The sequence below is a fragment of the Vollenhovia emeryi genome, unplaced genomic scaffold (genome assembly GCF_000949405.1).
Source record: "Vollenhovia emeryi isolate VEMERY1.0 unplaced genomic scaffold, V.emery_V1.0 DF939194.1, whole genome shotgun sequence".
Classification (NCBI taxonomy): Eukaryota; Metazoa; Arthropoda; class Insecta; order Hymenoptera; family Formicidae; genus Vollenhovia; species Vollenhovia emeryi.
The window spans coordinates 777,980-796,175 of NW_011967172.1; positions in this window are offsets into that span (position 1 = coordinate 777,980).

Sequence of the window (18,196 nt, forward strand, 5' to 3'; positions counted from 1 at the left end):
GGGCGGGAAGGGGTTGGGCGCGGCAGCGAGTCGTACCGGCGCGAGAATGGGAAAGCCGAGGGGTAATTTGAATGAAGAGACAAGAGACAATGCGTGGGCGAGGCGCCCGGAACAGAACGGAACGGTGCGCCGCGGGCGGGGAGGAGGAAGTATTCTGGCGGTTAGGCGGCGGGTGGGGTCCGGGGGTGGGGGAGGATGGGCGAAAACAACCGCGGAATCAAATTAGACACAGCGGCGGAGTAGGCCGGGAGGGAGGGAGGGACGGGGGGAACGAGGGCTAAAGGGTGAGCGGCGCGGCGGGGTAATTATATTTACAAGTGGCAGTTCTCGAAAACAAAGGACCCCGAGATTGCTCGATTCATTCAAGAACTCCCGCGGAAGAATCGCCCTCCACCTCCCCCCCGTCTCCCCTCCCTCTCCGCGTCCCTTCGAGAGCAAAGTCATCGTCGAGCGCGCCTGGGGGGGGGGTGGTCTGTCTAATGTCACGTGGAAAAGAGCGATCCGATCTGGGCTGGCGAAATCCCGAGCGGTGAAGTCGCGGAGATCTTTCAGTCGCGTGTGTCGCGTTTCAGCTCGATTATTTCGAGCCGCGCGAATGCAACGCAATCGTCATTTATGCGAAGATACTCGAGACGATCGTCGTGCGCGAGCTGGCCGGAAGTTCCCGGAATTAAGTCCGCGATCCGGTTGGGATGCAAATGAGATTCGCGTGGATGATTACTCCTGCCGCCACGTGGATCTCAACTAGGAGCGAATTACGTGAAAGATTGCCCGTTATTGACCCGATTGCAAATCGAATGAAACAACAGAGCTAAGATTGGTCTTTGTTACATAGTTCTGGGCGAATTTCCACTCTTAAGCCCGTATGGGACTACGGATTGGGATCGAGACTAGAAATTTGACCAGAATAAAGTTTACTAATTTCAAGTTTAGTGACTTTTACTCTAATTGGTCAAACTTCAATCTAATCTCAATTTCAATCCGTAGTCTAATACGGTCTCAATTGTTATTCCGCTCGCATTGCTATACCGAGTTGACTCTCGGAGATTTGCTCTTTTTAAAAAAAAGCTCCTTTATACTAAATTTCTATTAGAGGAGAACTGACTTCTACTACATCTCGTAACGCTTCATTGATTTAACAATAACAATCTCTGCAATAATATCGTCCAAATTGCAACGTCAAATATCCCGTCAAATTGAACCTTTGGCACGCAACACACGCCATTAAAAGTCTGATTGTCATGCATAAAAAGTGCTTCCTTTTCGCGACACAATATAAGTTCGCCTTTCCCACTTATTCTTTCCTCTTCTCTTCAACAGTTAAATAATTTATTTCCGAATGTGTTACGAGTTGCGAGTCGCGGCCGATTGAAAAAGTGCTCGCCGCTCGAGAGCGAGGGAAAGGAACGAGGACAGGTAACGAGGTTCTTCGCCCCCGTGACTTTTTCAAAGGCTTCCCCGGCGTTTCTCGCGACGAAGCCTTTGAACCTCCCCGGGCGCCTTTCTCGCCACGCGGTCGAATATTCTTTCCCTTACGCGAAAGACCATAAAGCAATTAAGTGGTATTTGTTCGCCTAGTTCCCGCCGAGATTACCTGAGCCTCGCGAGCAATGACTCGAGCTGATCAAATTACTTTTTGCGAAAACGCCACGGCCGCTGAGAGACACGCAGTCTCGTCTTTCTTCGCACGAAAATCACTTTAGCTCGAGATTTCGATATTTGCGGTTCAACTTCCGTTTCTGTCGACGTTAAATGGATGTCTCTAATTGTGCCTCGATTGCATGATTTTCAGGGTAAATTTTAAAATTACCCTGGCATTTTACAAAGATAAACTAAGATTATAAGATGAAGTAATGTCCATTGGACATCAGTAGGCATTGGTGTACATGATTTTGGTCCGCGGTTTTCCCCCTCGATTGATATACTTGGAATATCAATACCGCGACGAAAGGACAGTGGGTGTTGCGACAGATAACGGTAGCCCTTTTTCTTTCAAACCGTACCGATATATTAACCGATAATCGTCGCTATCGCGAAGCGTCGCGGTGTCCGGTCGTGGATTTCGTGTCGATTCACCCGGCGCGTCCTTTTTAAATCCACACCCCTTTCTGTTACGTACGAGCGCGACGACAGTCGTCGGGGAAATTGTTTGTCCGACTGACGACATTTTCCCCCTCGCCCTCGCCCACCCTCGCGCAAGATAGACGACCCTTTTCACATATTTTCATACGTATATACATCCCGTCCCGCGCGGAACAAAGCAAAATGAAAAGATAGTTCGGATGCTTTGACTTCCGCTTACGTATGCATACTTTCGCGCGTACCGTTGTTACGTTATTCGCCTCTCTATAGCCGGCGAACAATAAGTATCGACTGAGAGACGCGTGAGCGACCGCCGACACTCTTGCCCCTCTCCCCCTCCCGCCCGGAAACTGTACAAAAGCGCGACAGGAATCCTTACTGAAATCTACTAATAAATTCCTCGAATCCACGCGCCTCGCGTCACGGCTACTCAATCCATTTATTCGACGACGTACCCCGAGTCGAAATTTTGGTACTATTTTGATACTTTTCAGGATAATTTACACCTAAGTACTTAGCTGATTTACACACTTACATAGACCAGCAACAGCCTACAAAATTAATTTTGACTTCTGAACTAAACAACCAGATTTAGCAATTAACGTTTATAAAAAAAGACAAATTATGGAAACACAAAATATTAGAAAAATAATTGCTTTTTTTTCTAGGCTGCTTATTTCATGATATTTAATTATGTCCTGGCATAGAAATTGATGTTCTTCTGGCATCCGCTTTAAAAACAGCTGCAAATTTTCGACTTTAGCTTTCAGCAACGGTAGTCTATTAGTGTATGCTTGTTGCTCTGGTAATTGGATACTTTTTGTATATTTTTGATGACTTAGGTAAACGTAGATTAGTAAATGTATACCACATGAGTCCATATATGAATTCAGAAGCCTTTAGAATACCAGATGTGTCATATTTAAAACAACACTATGGAATATAGGAACTTGAGGTGTTTCAGCACTAAACGATGCAAGTTGGCCTAAATTGCAATGTGTGCGTCAAAACTGAAAAGTGTCAAAAAGTGACTTAGGGTGTTTCAGCAATACACGATTCAATTAGTCAAGTTTCAGTATTAGTCGAAAAATCACTATTTTCGTCAAAAAAAACCGCTCGACAATCTACCGCTAGCAAATCAATGACTGTGTCCAGCAGAAGTTAGCGCTTGCTAAGTGCTTTGCGCTCATTGGATTATACTTTCAGATCTGTGCTGAAATAGAGCTATTCTTCTAGATCTATCCAATCAGCATAAAGCGCTTATTAAGCGCTAACTTCTGCTGAACACAGCCACTGCGAATGGCGAATCGCGCGCGGCGAATCAGCGGATTTTCCCCCCCGTACCATAGTATAACTAGTATGTCTACTCTGTCATCTGTTTTGCGCATCCGTCATTTTTTTGGTGGAGCCAATGAGAAGGATGTTGTATATGAGGTAGTGTGAAATCAATGTTACAGTGTGACAGGATTTTATACCAAAAACATGGCGGAATACCACGTGATCGAAACTGAAAAGATCAAAGGACCGACAGAGGGTGGGCGTACCAGTTATACTACGTCCATACTATTCACGAATATACGAATCGCGGATAGCGTGGCCGCTAGCTTTATGCGCGTGAAATCTCGCGTCGAAATAAAATTTATTTGGCCGCGTTTCGCGGTGAAATTTATTTAACGGGCCCGGGCGTCGATTAATAATGGCCGGGAAATGCGCGCGCGGATTAATTACGACTGATGCCTAAGTCGGGGCACGGTCGTTATCGGTCGGGCGCGACAGAACGGGGCGCGAACGAATAAAAGGGCTTTTTACCGCGCGGAAACGCGGAACAGCGCGCGCGGCGCGAGAGCTCGGACATTTGATGACGCGCCCCTCGCCGCCGCCTCCGCCCACCCCCGATGCGACGCGGCGTTATGGAATTTTTGCGAAACGGCTTTTTTTAATTGATGCAATTCAAAGCAGCCTCCGGTGCCGCCTGGCACGCTCGTAAAACTTTCCGCCGCCTTTCACGCGCCCAGCGGCGCGCGCGCGCGCGCGCGCGCCGCCGCGGGTTCGAAGGCGCCTCGGATCCTTCGCCCTCGTCGCGGAAAAACACTTCGGCGAGGGCACTCCTGGGACGCATCGAGCTTCCTAGGAAGCTGTTCCGCCGTGCGGAATTACGCCGGTCCTTAGGCGAGTAACCCTAAGCGCTCTCGTAATCTCGCTCGCGGGAAATCTCACGCGGAAGCGAAACGACGATGTCGCCCTCCCGATTGCCGCGTCAATTAATCCGATCGATTCCCGCTCGTTACATTCACCTTCTTTCATTTCGTCAAATAGTTTTCATTTAATTGTCGTAAGAATGCCGTTGTACTCGCACCAATTACTATTGAATATACTGTCAATCTCTTCGGACAATTTTTTCAGCATCGCGCGCAAATGAGAATCTTAGTCACGATAAGGGCACCGGCCTCGCGCGATGTCGTCGGCTCGAAGAAATGCGTGTAAAATTGCGTTTCCTGATTGGAAGGACGCGATAGCGCCGCGGGTTTTCCGGCATTAACGAAAAGCGGTGCCCCACAACCGAGTTCCGCTCGTCCCTTCCCCCTTTTCTCGCCCCCTCGCTCGCTCTTGGCATAATGAAAAGCTTAGCAGTTGGTTTAACTTGGCTGAGGATTAAGTTTACCTCGTTTCAAGGGTGCCAGAGCAGCGTGGAATTTCTACCTCTTATTTTTCCACCTCCTCGCCCCGGCGCTGGAAAAGAGCGCGCGGTAGGTATTTCTTAATTAGCAGCAAGTATCTCGTCCGACGGAAGTTGCCTTATTAATTAATATTACAGAAGAGAGACGCGATGGGAAGGGAGGGGGCGCAAAGAGTGAGAGAGGAGGGGAGCGAGGGTAAGAATATTTTCTGCGAAACGCGACGCTCGCTTATGCGATTACGCGGTCAAGATAGCCGTCGGATTATTCTCGTTAGAGTGAAAAAAATAACGCCGTACAACCGCGCGGTGTGTACAATCGCGGAATGCGATGAATAATCATGGAATTCTACGCGACGCACGGGCCGAGATAAAATCTCGCGCTGTATGTAAATGGTAACCGAGACTTAAATACAAGCCGAAGTGTCGCGTGTTCTCGAGGGATACGCGGCGAGATATGCTAATCCCGGTTAAACTTAAGCCTGAGGAACGCTAGAGAAGTTGCGAAGCCGCAAGGCGATGACCTAAATAGAATGGCTTTACTTTTAGCTCGCCGTTAGTGCTTATATAACGGCATCGGTATCGCGAGATAAATTCTCACGTGTCCGCGGGAGGGAAACGCCAGGCTTCTTAATTTTACGGACTTCTCTCACGAAGCACTTTTCTTATTTCGAGCTGGTCGCGCGCTTTCGCGCGACTCGATATCGCACGAGGCAGATCGTCCTGTCGCGTACACGTCACGCGGAACCGAGGGGTAAACCGCTGAGGGCATTGTGGTTTACAGATATGCGGCATTACTGGGCATTACTATAGGCATTACTAGGCATTTTTGGGCATTAGCTTGGGCATTGGGTCTAGCTGGGGCATTATAAGGAGAAAATAAGATAAAATAAGATAATAAAATTAAGCCCACTGGGCATTAGTGGGCATTGGTGTACAAGATTTTGGTCTGCGGTTTCCCCCTCGCGCGGGACCAATCAAAACCACTCACCCCGCGTCACTTTCGCCACATTGTTCCGGCTACTCGTGACGGCCGCTTAATACGGCCGTTAACGAGCTCGCAAAGATAAATTCGCGTCTCGAGAAGTGTCATTAAGAAAAGGGTCGAATGTGCTCTGCGGTGTATCGCCAGGGCCGTCCGAAGGAGCGGTAAAACGATCCGACGTGGAAAGAGGGCAGGCCGGCGCGGAAGAGAGAGCAGCTCTTAAAGAATACGGTCTCTCGGAGCGGATATTCGGCGAGTTAACGTCCCCGAGAGGGGGAGGGGAGCGCGGAGAAAAGTGAGCGAGGGAGAAGAAAGAGTGGCGCGGTGTCGCGGGACGTTTTAATAAACTGAGTTGGCCAATCAAAGTGGGAGTTAAGGAGCTTTCTTGTTTTTTAACGGTCGTTTTTACGCCCGCTTAAATCACGCGCCGCCGCTGCGCGCCGTTCGGCTCGCGAAAACGACGGGGCGGAAAGTGAACAGCTCGAGCGGGGGATGCTCTGCTCGGGGCAGGAGGGCACTCGGAATTCAGAAAGGCGCGGAGAGATTTTTTACGAGTGAATGGCGATGAGAGGAAAGGGCACAGGCTGGGACGAGTGAATACTCGCGTAGACGCGCTCTTCCGATCATGTCGATCGTATCTCGGGCTCATCTCACGCTTGTCCGCGCGATGGCTAACCTTTTCCGCGATTTTCGAAGAAGAACGTACGGGGGGAAAAAAGATAAAAGTTATATTGATTTGAAATAATTAACAACGTCAGTGTTTTTTTTTACCATATCCGTGCAAGAACCAGTACAACAATACAGATCGGTAACAATACAAATTGAACGTGTCTTAATACTTAATTATTTTAACCAATAAGATTATTCTTAAATGTCGTCAGCAGTAATTAACAACGTCAGTGTTTTCTTGACCATATCTGGCATTTTTAATAATACAGAACATTTATTGCGAAAAATATTACCTCAGCCAGGGTTTGAGCCTCGATTTCTCTACACTGATGGCATAACATGCGTTCGAATTGATGAGACGCCCGCCCAGAGTATTGGGAAGTCGAGGTTCAAACCCTGGCTGAGGTAATACTTTTCGCAATCAATTTTCTGTGTTATTAAAAAAGCCAGATATGGTCAAGAAAACACTGACGTTGTTAATTACTGCTGACGACATTTAAGAATAATCTTATTAGTTAAAATAATTAAGTATTAAGACACGTTCAATTTGTATTGTTACCGATCTGTATTGTTGTACTGGTTCTTGCACGGAATTGTATTATTATTGAAGAGAGATCGGCACTTGAACCTCGATTCGCAAATCGGAACGAGTTACTTTTACGGGGCCGCATCGACGGCGGACAGGTGGTTATTTTAACGCTCGATAAGCGCAGACGGATGCGCGCAGGGATGCAGTTATTGGCACTTTAAGCGTAGACTTTTCATTCACGGCCTCTATAGACTCGCCCGCGGGTCTATACATTTTTCATTCAGTCAGTTAAATGAATGATCCCACGTTGTTAGAGACAGAGAGAATGAGGGAGTGTGCAAGTCCGAGCCAGGGCGTATCAGTTTTGTTACGTGGGAACGGAGCCAACAATACACGCCGCCGATCGCGAAATTACTGTGCAACGCCGCGGTTGTAGACAGATGTTATTTCTATTACGGAAAAATAGAACAGGACACGAAAATCCCTCTGCTATCTCTCCACCATCTCGTCGTACAAATTCATCATTTAATCCTTTTAATCATTCTACTATGTTTTCTATCCTACGTATGCTATTATGGCGATTTCGGCTGATTTTTTTTAGCACTATTTATTTTCTCGCGTAATCTCCTCTTCTTCATTTAACAATATATTAATCAATATAGATCGCACTCGCGAGTAAATATAAATGATATTTTATGTAAAAGACTTTTTGTGTTTTACAATAAAATTATTAGAAACGCAGATAATACACTGACAAAAAATTTTTGTAAACGAAGTAAATAGATTTACTTAAAATTATTTTTTTTACTGAAGTAAATGTTTATTCTATTTAAATAAAAAGATCAAATTTCAAGTAAATCTGTGTATTATATTAAGTAAATTAATTTAAATCATTATATTTTCTACATTCAACTAAAGATTCCATGAGATAGAGGATACTATTTATTAAATGAAATCATTGCTTTTGTCTCAAATAAGAAATCCAATTTTCTTCGCTGTAAAATTTATATCTTAGTAAACATTTTGTAGAATTGAAGTAAAATTTTTTAAATTAAAAATTACCTACTGTTTGATATTTAATAAATACTTAAATTAAAGAAACGCATGTTTCAATTTGTTTATTATTTTTAAATTAAGTAATATTTTTTTGGATTAAGATATTTTTTATCAGTGTATCTCAATATTTCTTCTGTCGTTATGTTACTTATAAATAATGTGTGGATGTGCTACAAAAAATTGGAATAAAAGTACTTCATAAAAATAGATAATTGTCATTAATGCATTTTTGTTGGATGTATTAATTCAGATGCACTATCTGATTGAAAAATTTCTTGTCTGTCTCTTATGCTTGCAACATATCGAAAAACTATTTTGTTAGCTGGCACAATTTTATATAATATTTAATCCTGGAAAGATAACTTCGATATATTTTGGAAGGAGGACAGGAGAAAAAACTGACACAACTGTCGACAGGTTTTATTTATCATATACGTATTTTTTATATTTGAAGGAACATCTTGCTGGGATTTCTTCACGATGAGAGTTGAAAACACCATGAAGGAAATAAAATGGAATAAAAATTAAGCGAAAGCTGTATTGAAAAGGCTTTATATTCCAAAGAGGCAAGGACTTTACTTGTTGCAATCTTATTTCTTCGCTTTTATGCGCACTTCTTTCAAAATAATGAACTCGATAATTTCATCGTTTACGACGTGTTTGGTATAAAAATTGACGCATCGTACCTTCATGGTGTTTTAATTTTGTTTTCTGGCAAACTTATTCATTTGTAAAGCGCTTGATGCGATACGTACACTAAAATACACGCATTGTATATACGCTCCAGGATTAAATATTTTTTTCCAATTTATTTTAGCTCATCCATTTCAAGGCAATGGATCTGTGATATGCCACACCCATTCGTAATATTCATAGATTCATTCCCTCAGTTTAAAACAAAAGGCTATTTTGCGACTCACCGGACGATGCGCAGCAGCGGAGTCTCCAGCTACGTCGATCTATAAAATACAAGCGTAAAGTCCAAATTATAATTGACGCCGATGATTGATACTTCCAAAATAGATATTTTTATTCGCGCGCGAAGTAAATATTTGAAAATAAAATAATTACACGATTCCCGAGAAAAACCATACCGCTCTCTTTCTCACAGTGAAGCAAACACGTACGAAATTTCACAAACGAAAGCTTCTTTCCGCGCTTTTATACAAATTATTCGATAAAACTCGCTCAATTTATCCCGCAAACGACAAATAATACATGTAAATGTTAAATTACTCACCCCTAGGTTGCTCCGCCGACGCATGACGCCTCCCAGGCCACCTCCTCCTCTCCGGACCCTCCGTCGCTGCGCCTTTTTGGCACACACACACACAACACTCGCGTGCACGTATTCACAAAATTATTCGACGTACGAACGGCGAGTCTACGCGATTGTCATTAAAATATATGCCGGGCTAATTACCGTGTAAACTAATTAAACGTTTCGCGACGCCATTCGGCTCGCAGCCGATCCCCGACACTGCGTTAACGATCGAAAGATTTGAGACGGCCAGTCCGACACCTCGGCGCGATGAGTAAACTCGAGCTAACCCTTTTACACCCGTCACGTAGCTTTCAAGTCACTCGTATAACTGTATTTTTCAATCTCATCTCATGTTCTCGCGACAACTTGGCGCAGCGTTTTTATTCCGAGTTGCAAATCGTTTCCTGTATTTAAAAATTGTGAATTAATAGTTAGTTTATCCGAAGGTTAACATTTGCTAGCTTCGCGTTACGCTATCTTTTCGGGCACGAAAAAGAAATCGGGTTCGAGGGTGAATTAATTAAAACTCGACGATCCGTCCGGAAATCGAGATTCACGTATTACGGTACACTTATAACTCCATAAAATACACATTGCGCGGCGTTAATGCGTCGTTCCATCGCGGACTTCCATTCCGACGGAATCGCGAACTGCCTTGCAAACCGAGATACGAGGGGCAGAGACTCTAAGGCCTGGTTTCACCAACGTCGCTTAACTTCAAGCTTAGTTTAATTCGTTCTTCGCTTTTTCCCAACTGTTGCTTTAGAAAGGGACAAACACGAATGAAACCAAGATTAAAGTTCAGCAACGTTTGGCCCTTACTCTGCACCGGTGGAAATAGGCAGCGGCGTAGCAGCCGTCGTCGAGACACGCGTGCGAGGTGTCGGATCGCGAGGAGCAGATCGTCGCTCGGCGATCGCCGAATATTCACGGGAGATAGTCGCGCGCGGAACTGCCGCGGGCCGTGGCTCGAAGAGCAATGCGTCGGGTCGCGCGGCTCGTGCCTGAATCGCGGCGCTGTGACCTTGCGTCAACAAACATTCCGGAGCCGTTGTTTTTCAGTTACTACGGCGGTTGAAACGTACGAGGCTTTTTTTGTTGTTTGCGCGCGGTCTAGCATTCATTGTCTCTCCAGACGCGATCGAGGCGGGACGTACTTAGGAGTTGCGAACGTTTTACGGTGATCTTACGGGTGTGAATTCTGTATCTTACAATATAGTGAAAGTGCTAAAAGTGGAGCGGCTTTGTCTCTTTCTGAGGGGACGGTTAGAAAGAGACAAAGCTATTCATCATTGAAGTGAGATGCAGAATTGACACCCTGGTCGAGCGATAATCTTCTTGATTGATATCGAGGCGACTTGCCAGGTATGTGCATATTCACTCGAAAGAGAGACCGAATATTCTGCTCTTACCGGAAACTTGCGAATCGATTGCCTGTTCGCGTGGCTCTTAGCCGGTCGACATGTAACTTTCCCGTGAGAAGAGAATTTGCGCGTACGTTTATCATGCGAATGAATTTAAGAATCGAGCCCCCCTGATTAGTGCGTCGAGGCGCGACAGCGATGTATTTCCTTGCGGTGGTTTTAGGGGGAAGAGACGATTCGATAGATAATTCTTATTCGCGACAGAGATAATTGTTTCGTGCGTGGTCTCGGATGTGTCGCGCCTTAGATTTTTCCCGTCGATTTGCCCCACCAGACTCGAAGCAAGAGCGCGTAATGATCGAGCGAATTCGCGTGACACAGGAAGCTGTGATATATCGGGCGCTTATTAATAGGACGCGTATATATTTTGCAAGACTTGCCGCACTCATTGTGACTGCAATACTGAATCTTGATTGCGCGCTTCCGGGTAGCTCATCGCGTTTTAATTATCCGCTAACTCGATTTTATTGATCGCGTCTACCCGGGATTAAAGTTGCCGGTGCTATTCTCAAATTCCGCGTCAACGGGACGTCAACGGATCGAAACGGAACGACCGCGTGATCTGTTTGACCGATAAATTAACCGACAGTAATTAGCCCGGAGTATATTTGACAATCGCGTTTATTGCGGCGCACGGTTACGTTTTAAAACGCGCATTTTGCAAGTGAGTGTTGTGCGTGTGCAGGGCCTGAGCAGAATGGCTGTCTTGTATTCTTAAGTCACAGGGCAGTTATTGGGTTACTTTAAGACAAAGATATAAAACACAAAACGTTGTCTTATGTGTACAAGATAGCCATTCTGCCCTAAGTGTCTGCAAGAAATAGAACCACAGAGGAGGAGGCCTGGGAGGTATCGGGCGACGGCGAAGCAACCGTGAAGTGAATAGTTTGGCTAACTTTTATTTCGATTATACGTGCAGAAACTCGAGGGGGAAACCGCTGACCAAAATCTTGTACACCAATGCCCACTAATGCCCAGTGGGGCATTACTTTATCTTATTATCTTATTTTATCTTATTTTACCTTTATAATGCCCCAAAACTGCCTAGTAATGCCTAGTAATGCCCAGTAATGCCGCAAATCTGTACACCACAATGTCCTTAGCGGCTGCCACCTTGCTTAAGAAATTTTAGAGAAATTTACATTTAATAAAAATTTTTAATTTAACTTTAGAAACGTTATTTTATACACAATAAGTTTTTTTAAAAATAGTAATCGCTTGAGTGCTGCTATAATTTACACACGACATATTTATTATTATTATTAACTGTAAAAGACAATTATGTAATTATATTTTACAGGTTTGACGTGGTCACAACGCAGTCTACAACTTCGCTGCTGCGCGTCTAATCGGTGAGTCTTGAACTATCTTTTATTTTAAACTGAGACAATGGATCTATAAAAATTGTAGACAGACAGACGTGATAATATGTGTATATCAAGTTTACAATTATGGATAAATGTGACGTCCCACAGATCCATTGTAAATGGGCTAGAAAACAAATGAGGGTCTATATTTAATTCTGAAGTATAGTCAATCATATTTGGTCAATTTGTAACGCATACGAAGACGCGTTCGTATACACACACAGAACTGATAAAAGGATTCGTTATCGACCTATCGATTATTGGCATATTTTGATGTATTACCGTGCGACGGAATTCTAATCGCGAAATAGTCGCTTGAAATGTATCTTGCGATAAATGAGTTAAACGGTGAACATATTTTGCAAACGGAAATGGTGAAAAGTGATAACAAATGAGAGAATAATATTAAAAAATGGCTTTAAATACAGGATTTCGTTATGTGGTGAATATTTTATCATCTGTTATAATTTTTGCCACGAGTGCTTTGAAAAGAGATAAGGTTTCAGGAAATGCGACTGAGTACACTGAAAAAAATACGTGTATTAATAATATTATTTATTACATGTTTAATTCGAAGTACGTTCATGAATTTAAACTTAAATTTGACAATAAGAATAAGAGAAGTAAAATGATATCGTAGCATTTTTCAATGCTCTATTAATATATAAATTAATAGAAATGAACGATAAAATCGGAAGAAGACGTTTACTTTATTTATGCAATCTGATGAACAAGAATTGAAGTCTCGAGAATAATAGGGAAAAAATTGTTCATAATTGACAATAAGTGTAGATGTTACTTTAGCCTTTCTTCTGTCTCTTTTCCCAAAATATCGGAACTAAATATTGTACAAGTTCTGAAAACAATTTAGAGATTCTCTCGACATGCACGTGGCACAAGCATAAAAATAAAGTAAGAACTATCTTAGTCTTTGCAATTAATTCAATTGCGCTAAAAAAGCGCTAACAATAATTGTACTTATTTTTATGACACGTCAGTTTTATCGTAATTTTTCACAGCCCGTCTATCCCATCTCTCACGTTATCTATTAATAATGTTCGCTTCGCGTGAAAATTTCTTATATCTCAGTTCGATACCAGTTCACTAGACGACGCTTCTATATTCCGACGTGTCTTTTAACCGTCGAAAAATATAATTGCCCCGAAAAACCGACGGGATCGCCGATGCCGTTTCTCCTCATCGCGCGCGATCGATCTCGGGGGCGAGCCTCGATATCGGCGCGGCCGACTTGGAGCTTAAAGCCAATAGCGAGAGGGCCCCTATTTACGCGCACGGCATGCCACCGTTCTCCGGTGCTGCGGTGCAAAAAAATGCGAAAACTTTTGCATATACGGCCTTCATTTTTATTCGCCTCGCTCTTTTTTACACTCGGCAGCGCGCGCGGACCACCGGGACCGGCTCTGTATGCCAGAACGGGACACGCCGCTCTCTCCCATCGGCGGCCGGATATTATTTCAGTCGGCGCATATTTCCGCAAATGAATTTTATGAAAACAGTTTTTGCTCTTTTAATTAATCGCTCCTCCGTCGCCGTACGGTCCGCGGCGCTCCGCCATTTCTCTTCGCGCGCGGATCTCTCGCGAGAAGCAGTCGGAGGGGAAGGGGGGGGGTGGGGGTGGGGGCGGCTTTTAGTAATAATATTGTTTCAGAGACCGCGCTCGCGGAAAAGTGCCGCGCGACTCCCCCTTTTCCGCGCCGGATTCCCCGCGCGATACGTGATTTGCGTGATTTACGCGGAACCACGCAGCCGCGACGTCCCTTCCCCCCCCCCCTTTTTTTTCCACGACGACGAAAGGGCGCCTGGAAAAATTGTTAGCGAGCAGATAATGACGCTCTCGCGTTTCTCGCAAGTTGCTCGTGGCTGCGGGGGAGTTTTGCGATTCCACGGGGTAATTTGCTCGCGATTAAACAAGAGGGTAGAGTCCGAACGGAAATAACGATTCCGCGTAACGAGAGGAGAGAAGGCGAGTCGATGCGCACTTCCGCGACGGGTAAACAGACGGGCGTTCTCGCGCGGTGTCTGCGCGAGATTTACAATATCTATAATATTGTAAATTTGTAAAACGGCGTTTAAACGTCGCGGCGACGCTCGTTCCGGATGCGAATACGCTTGCAAAAATAAATAGCATGGGTGGGATAAGAAAATCTCCAAAGATTTATAATCTGTCGAATTATATTTATTAAACTTTCTACACGGAGAGAACTTTTTCTTCAAATTTGTCCCGAAAATCGTGTGATCGTGGGACAACATGGCATTTTGAGGAAGTTTACGGGAGTTTCTTGAAATTTTACCATACATTTTACTGGTAAATGGAAAATGTATGATAAAATTTCAAGAAACCCATAAAATTCTTTGAAACGCCGCGTTGTCCCGCGCCTATACAATTTTCGGGATAAATTTTAAAGGAAAATCTGTACACCGCAATGCCCTCGGCGGTTTACCCCCTCGCTGCAAACATTTTACATCTCCTCCCAAGATTCGCGCGAGGATCGCGCATCGTCCGAGCTCAATTACTCTCCCGCAGTAATAATTCTCTCGCCGTGCAAATATGCGTCCGCGTGACGACTGTGGCGATTAAAGGAACGAAATGACCCGGCGCGGCGGGGCGGAGGAGGGAGGGAGAGGCTTCCTCATTCACGCTCGCAACGAAGTGCCGCGTTTTGTACAAACAGGCGTAATCGACAGCCAATTAGACGGTCGGGAGATTGTAGTTAGGCGTACCTTCGGACGGCTAGGCGCGCCCCGGATAATCGTAGTCATAAATAACATTTATCGAGAGGGGGAGGAGGGGGGGGGGAAGCCGAGAGAATGCCCCGTGCTCTAATTGCCAATGATTACCGCGAGCCGTGCGAGGAAAAATTGCCAATTTGCATCGAATGCTCGCGGCCGTCTCTCTCGTTCCCCCGCTTCGTTTACTTACCGTCGCTCGCCCGTCCGCTCCGTCGGATCGTAGATAAGCAGTTTCGCCCCGTGACGTTAAATCACCTTGTTATCCGGGCAACGCGCGGTCGCCCCCGCCGAATTCTCCACCTCTCCCCGTCGAGATACGTCGATATTAAAAAGCATCGCGGGCGCATTAATTCTCGGGGAAACAAATTGCCTCGGTGGGCGGCGTGTACTTTATGGATTCCCGTGGAGGAGCCGCGAGTTGTTCGCCGCCGGCTGGATCTCGATCATCCTCCATCACGCATTCATTCGAGCGGAATCCATCCGGGAGACGCGTATTGGTAGAAAAAGCACGTATTAATTCATACGGGTATTAGGACGGCTTTCTTCCTTCCAATTTTCGAGCCCGCGTGCTCTCGCGAAATATTCAGCGTGTACCGTTGTAGGTCTCGCCGCATCAAGTATTAAACTTAACTTGGCGTTAGCGATACTTGTGAAGCCGAGCGTTATGGGGGACGGGGGGGAGATATTGCGTTCTCCTCTCGCGGCCTCTCGTCATAAATTCGCGATGTTCAGCCGAATTTCGAGTCAATTCGTGCGCGCGCGATCGCGCCCTCCCCCTCGCGATCTCCCCGGTCGCTTCCTCTTCCGTTTCTTCGCCTCGCCTTTTTCTCGCCGCGCCCGGATGCGCGGAGAGGGTTCGCGTTCGCGCCCGAATAGAGTTGGACGCCGCTCTCCTGAATACACAATGCGATTTATTCGAAACGCGGCGTATAAAACACAAAGGACCGCGTATGATTGGTAAATTATTGAGGCCGACCGGATTTTGTCGGCCAATCACGTAGCGCCCTTAAATAATTCAAGGGAGATACGCACGGCGGATGTGCGGGGGGGGGGGAGGGTAGCGTAGGGGGCGGCCGAGTCGAGGTGGCGAAAGTCATTCCGCGCGCTGATTCCCGCGACGTCGCGACGTCGCGAATCAATATCGCGCGTTCGCGCCGGAAGCCGGCGGCGTAAAACCTTTAGGAGGGCCGGAAGAAACGCGGGAACGCGGGGTGAGCGCCGGCCTCGGTCTCGCGTCCCTCGCGATTCGAAGCCACAAGAACTGTGTGCATTTTGCATAACATCGAAACAAATTTATCGATACCTTTATGATAGGACTATGAGTACTCTGGGAAAAAAAAGACAGCGACCCATTTTGAGGCCCACAATTAGTAAGCGAATTATCTGGATTTTTCCAAACTCTAATCTTTTACGAATTTTACCCCGCGTAACTAAAAATTGCAATTAGCTATTCTATCTATATCCAAGATTTTCAAGTGATACTAATCAATTCTCTCAATTAGTTCTGTCGATATTCAGCAACGTAAAGATAAGTTTCACTTAAGAGGCGCTAACCGAAATATTAAGTCGCTTAACTACAAAAGAAAAACGGTCAACATTTTTCCCAGAGTAGAGTCACGAACAATCCAAATAATGCGATTACTAATTGTGGGCCCAAAATGGGGTTGCTAGCTGTCTTTTTTCCCAGAGTACAAAATCTTTAGAAGAACCGGAAGAAACGCGGGAACGGGGTGAGCGCCGGCCTCGGTCTCGCGTCCCTCGCGCCGCGATTTAAAGCCACAAGAACTGTGCATTTTGCATAACATCGAAACAAATTTATTGATACGTCTATGATAGAACTATGAATACAAAACGTGTCTACATACTAGCGAACGTACACACTTTTCCTTAGTTTATTGACCTCGGTTCTTTCGCGATCCAAGCGCGATCGGTGCTGGACGCGCCGCTGGCCCATGGTCCGTGGAGAGTGCGCGGAAAGCGATACCGTGGGATATAATGTACAAAAGGGCTCCGATGCTCGCACTGGCTGTGCTTTGTCGAACGTTCGTTCGGTAGTCGCGTGGTGCGGTACAAATGTGTCCTTAGCGATCGCTGCGTCGAAGACCCTTCGCGTTTTAGGAACTATGCTGGCTTTAAAAAGTGGAAGAGAGGCGTGCGAGAGCATCAGACGCTGTATTTTTAGCGAAAAAGTCGGGAATAAGAATGCAATTATAATGTCGCGATGGTTAATAATATTATTTGTATTTTTATTCTCACGACCTCGTGAAATTCGCTGGAAACACAGCGTTTGACTCTCGCACGCCTCATTTTTGACTTTTATACTCGCACCTGGTATTTTTGACTTTTATACCTCGAGAGTCCTAATTTATTTAAGTATGCTGGTTTTATTCTGCAACCGCCGTGTACACCTTGCGGGAGAATTATCGGTTACAATCGCCGAGGCGCGTTTGAACGTCGCAAGGAATCTAGTTCGGTTCGGGCGACTTTAACGCGTCTGGTGAACGCGAGCCTCGCGTACTCTCGTGTTGCGGTATCAAAATTATTAAGTGCAGGTCGGCAATAGTCCTCCCTTGTCGTCCTGACAATTCGAGACCGATTACCGGATTATCAATTTCGGCGGATTGAAATAAATGCGTACTTGTATGATGCTTTTATTTTTGCGAAGGAAAGTGCGCCGACAAATTGGCACTCGTTATCAATTATGATACATGTCATATTATTTAGAGTAATTCAAAGATGCGGCCATTTAATATTTATATACATACACACATTTCTCTTAACATATTTCGAAAGGAAATTACAAAACTATGCGCGGGGGGAGGGGGATTACATGTAGGTGGAATCGAGAAACCAAGCTATTTATACATTTTGTGCTTACATTCGCATGAAAGTGCATTAAAAGTAACGCAACGCAGAAAAATATTTGTTAACGCAATTCATTAACGACGAACTCATAGTCGGCTCCAAATTAGTTTCGCGGAGTCGCGATATTTATTTCTTAATTCCTCTCGCCGCCGATGATAAACCAAGGGGGTAACCACTCGATGTAGTCGTGAGACAGGTCACCGAAATCATTATGAAGTCCTTACGAAATTCCCGTGTTATCGTTTTATCTTCATTTTCAGGCTTCTTCACTCGACAGGCAATAAACATTAAACTTGAACATTTTCTGAGCTTGTTTTTGTTTTCCACAAAAAATTTACTTCTTTCAGTGAATATCCAAATATATAATCATAGTTGACGCCTACGCGGAAAAACCGGCTAAGGTAAAAATAACTAAAATTAAAGTGTTGCCGTATAAATAGTCGGGGAATTTACATTGTTTTCCCACATAGCACATAATATTACGTAATATATCAATAATATTATAATATTGCAATAGTAATATTATAGTA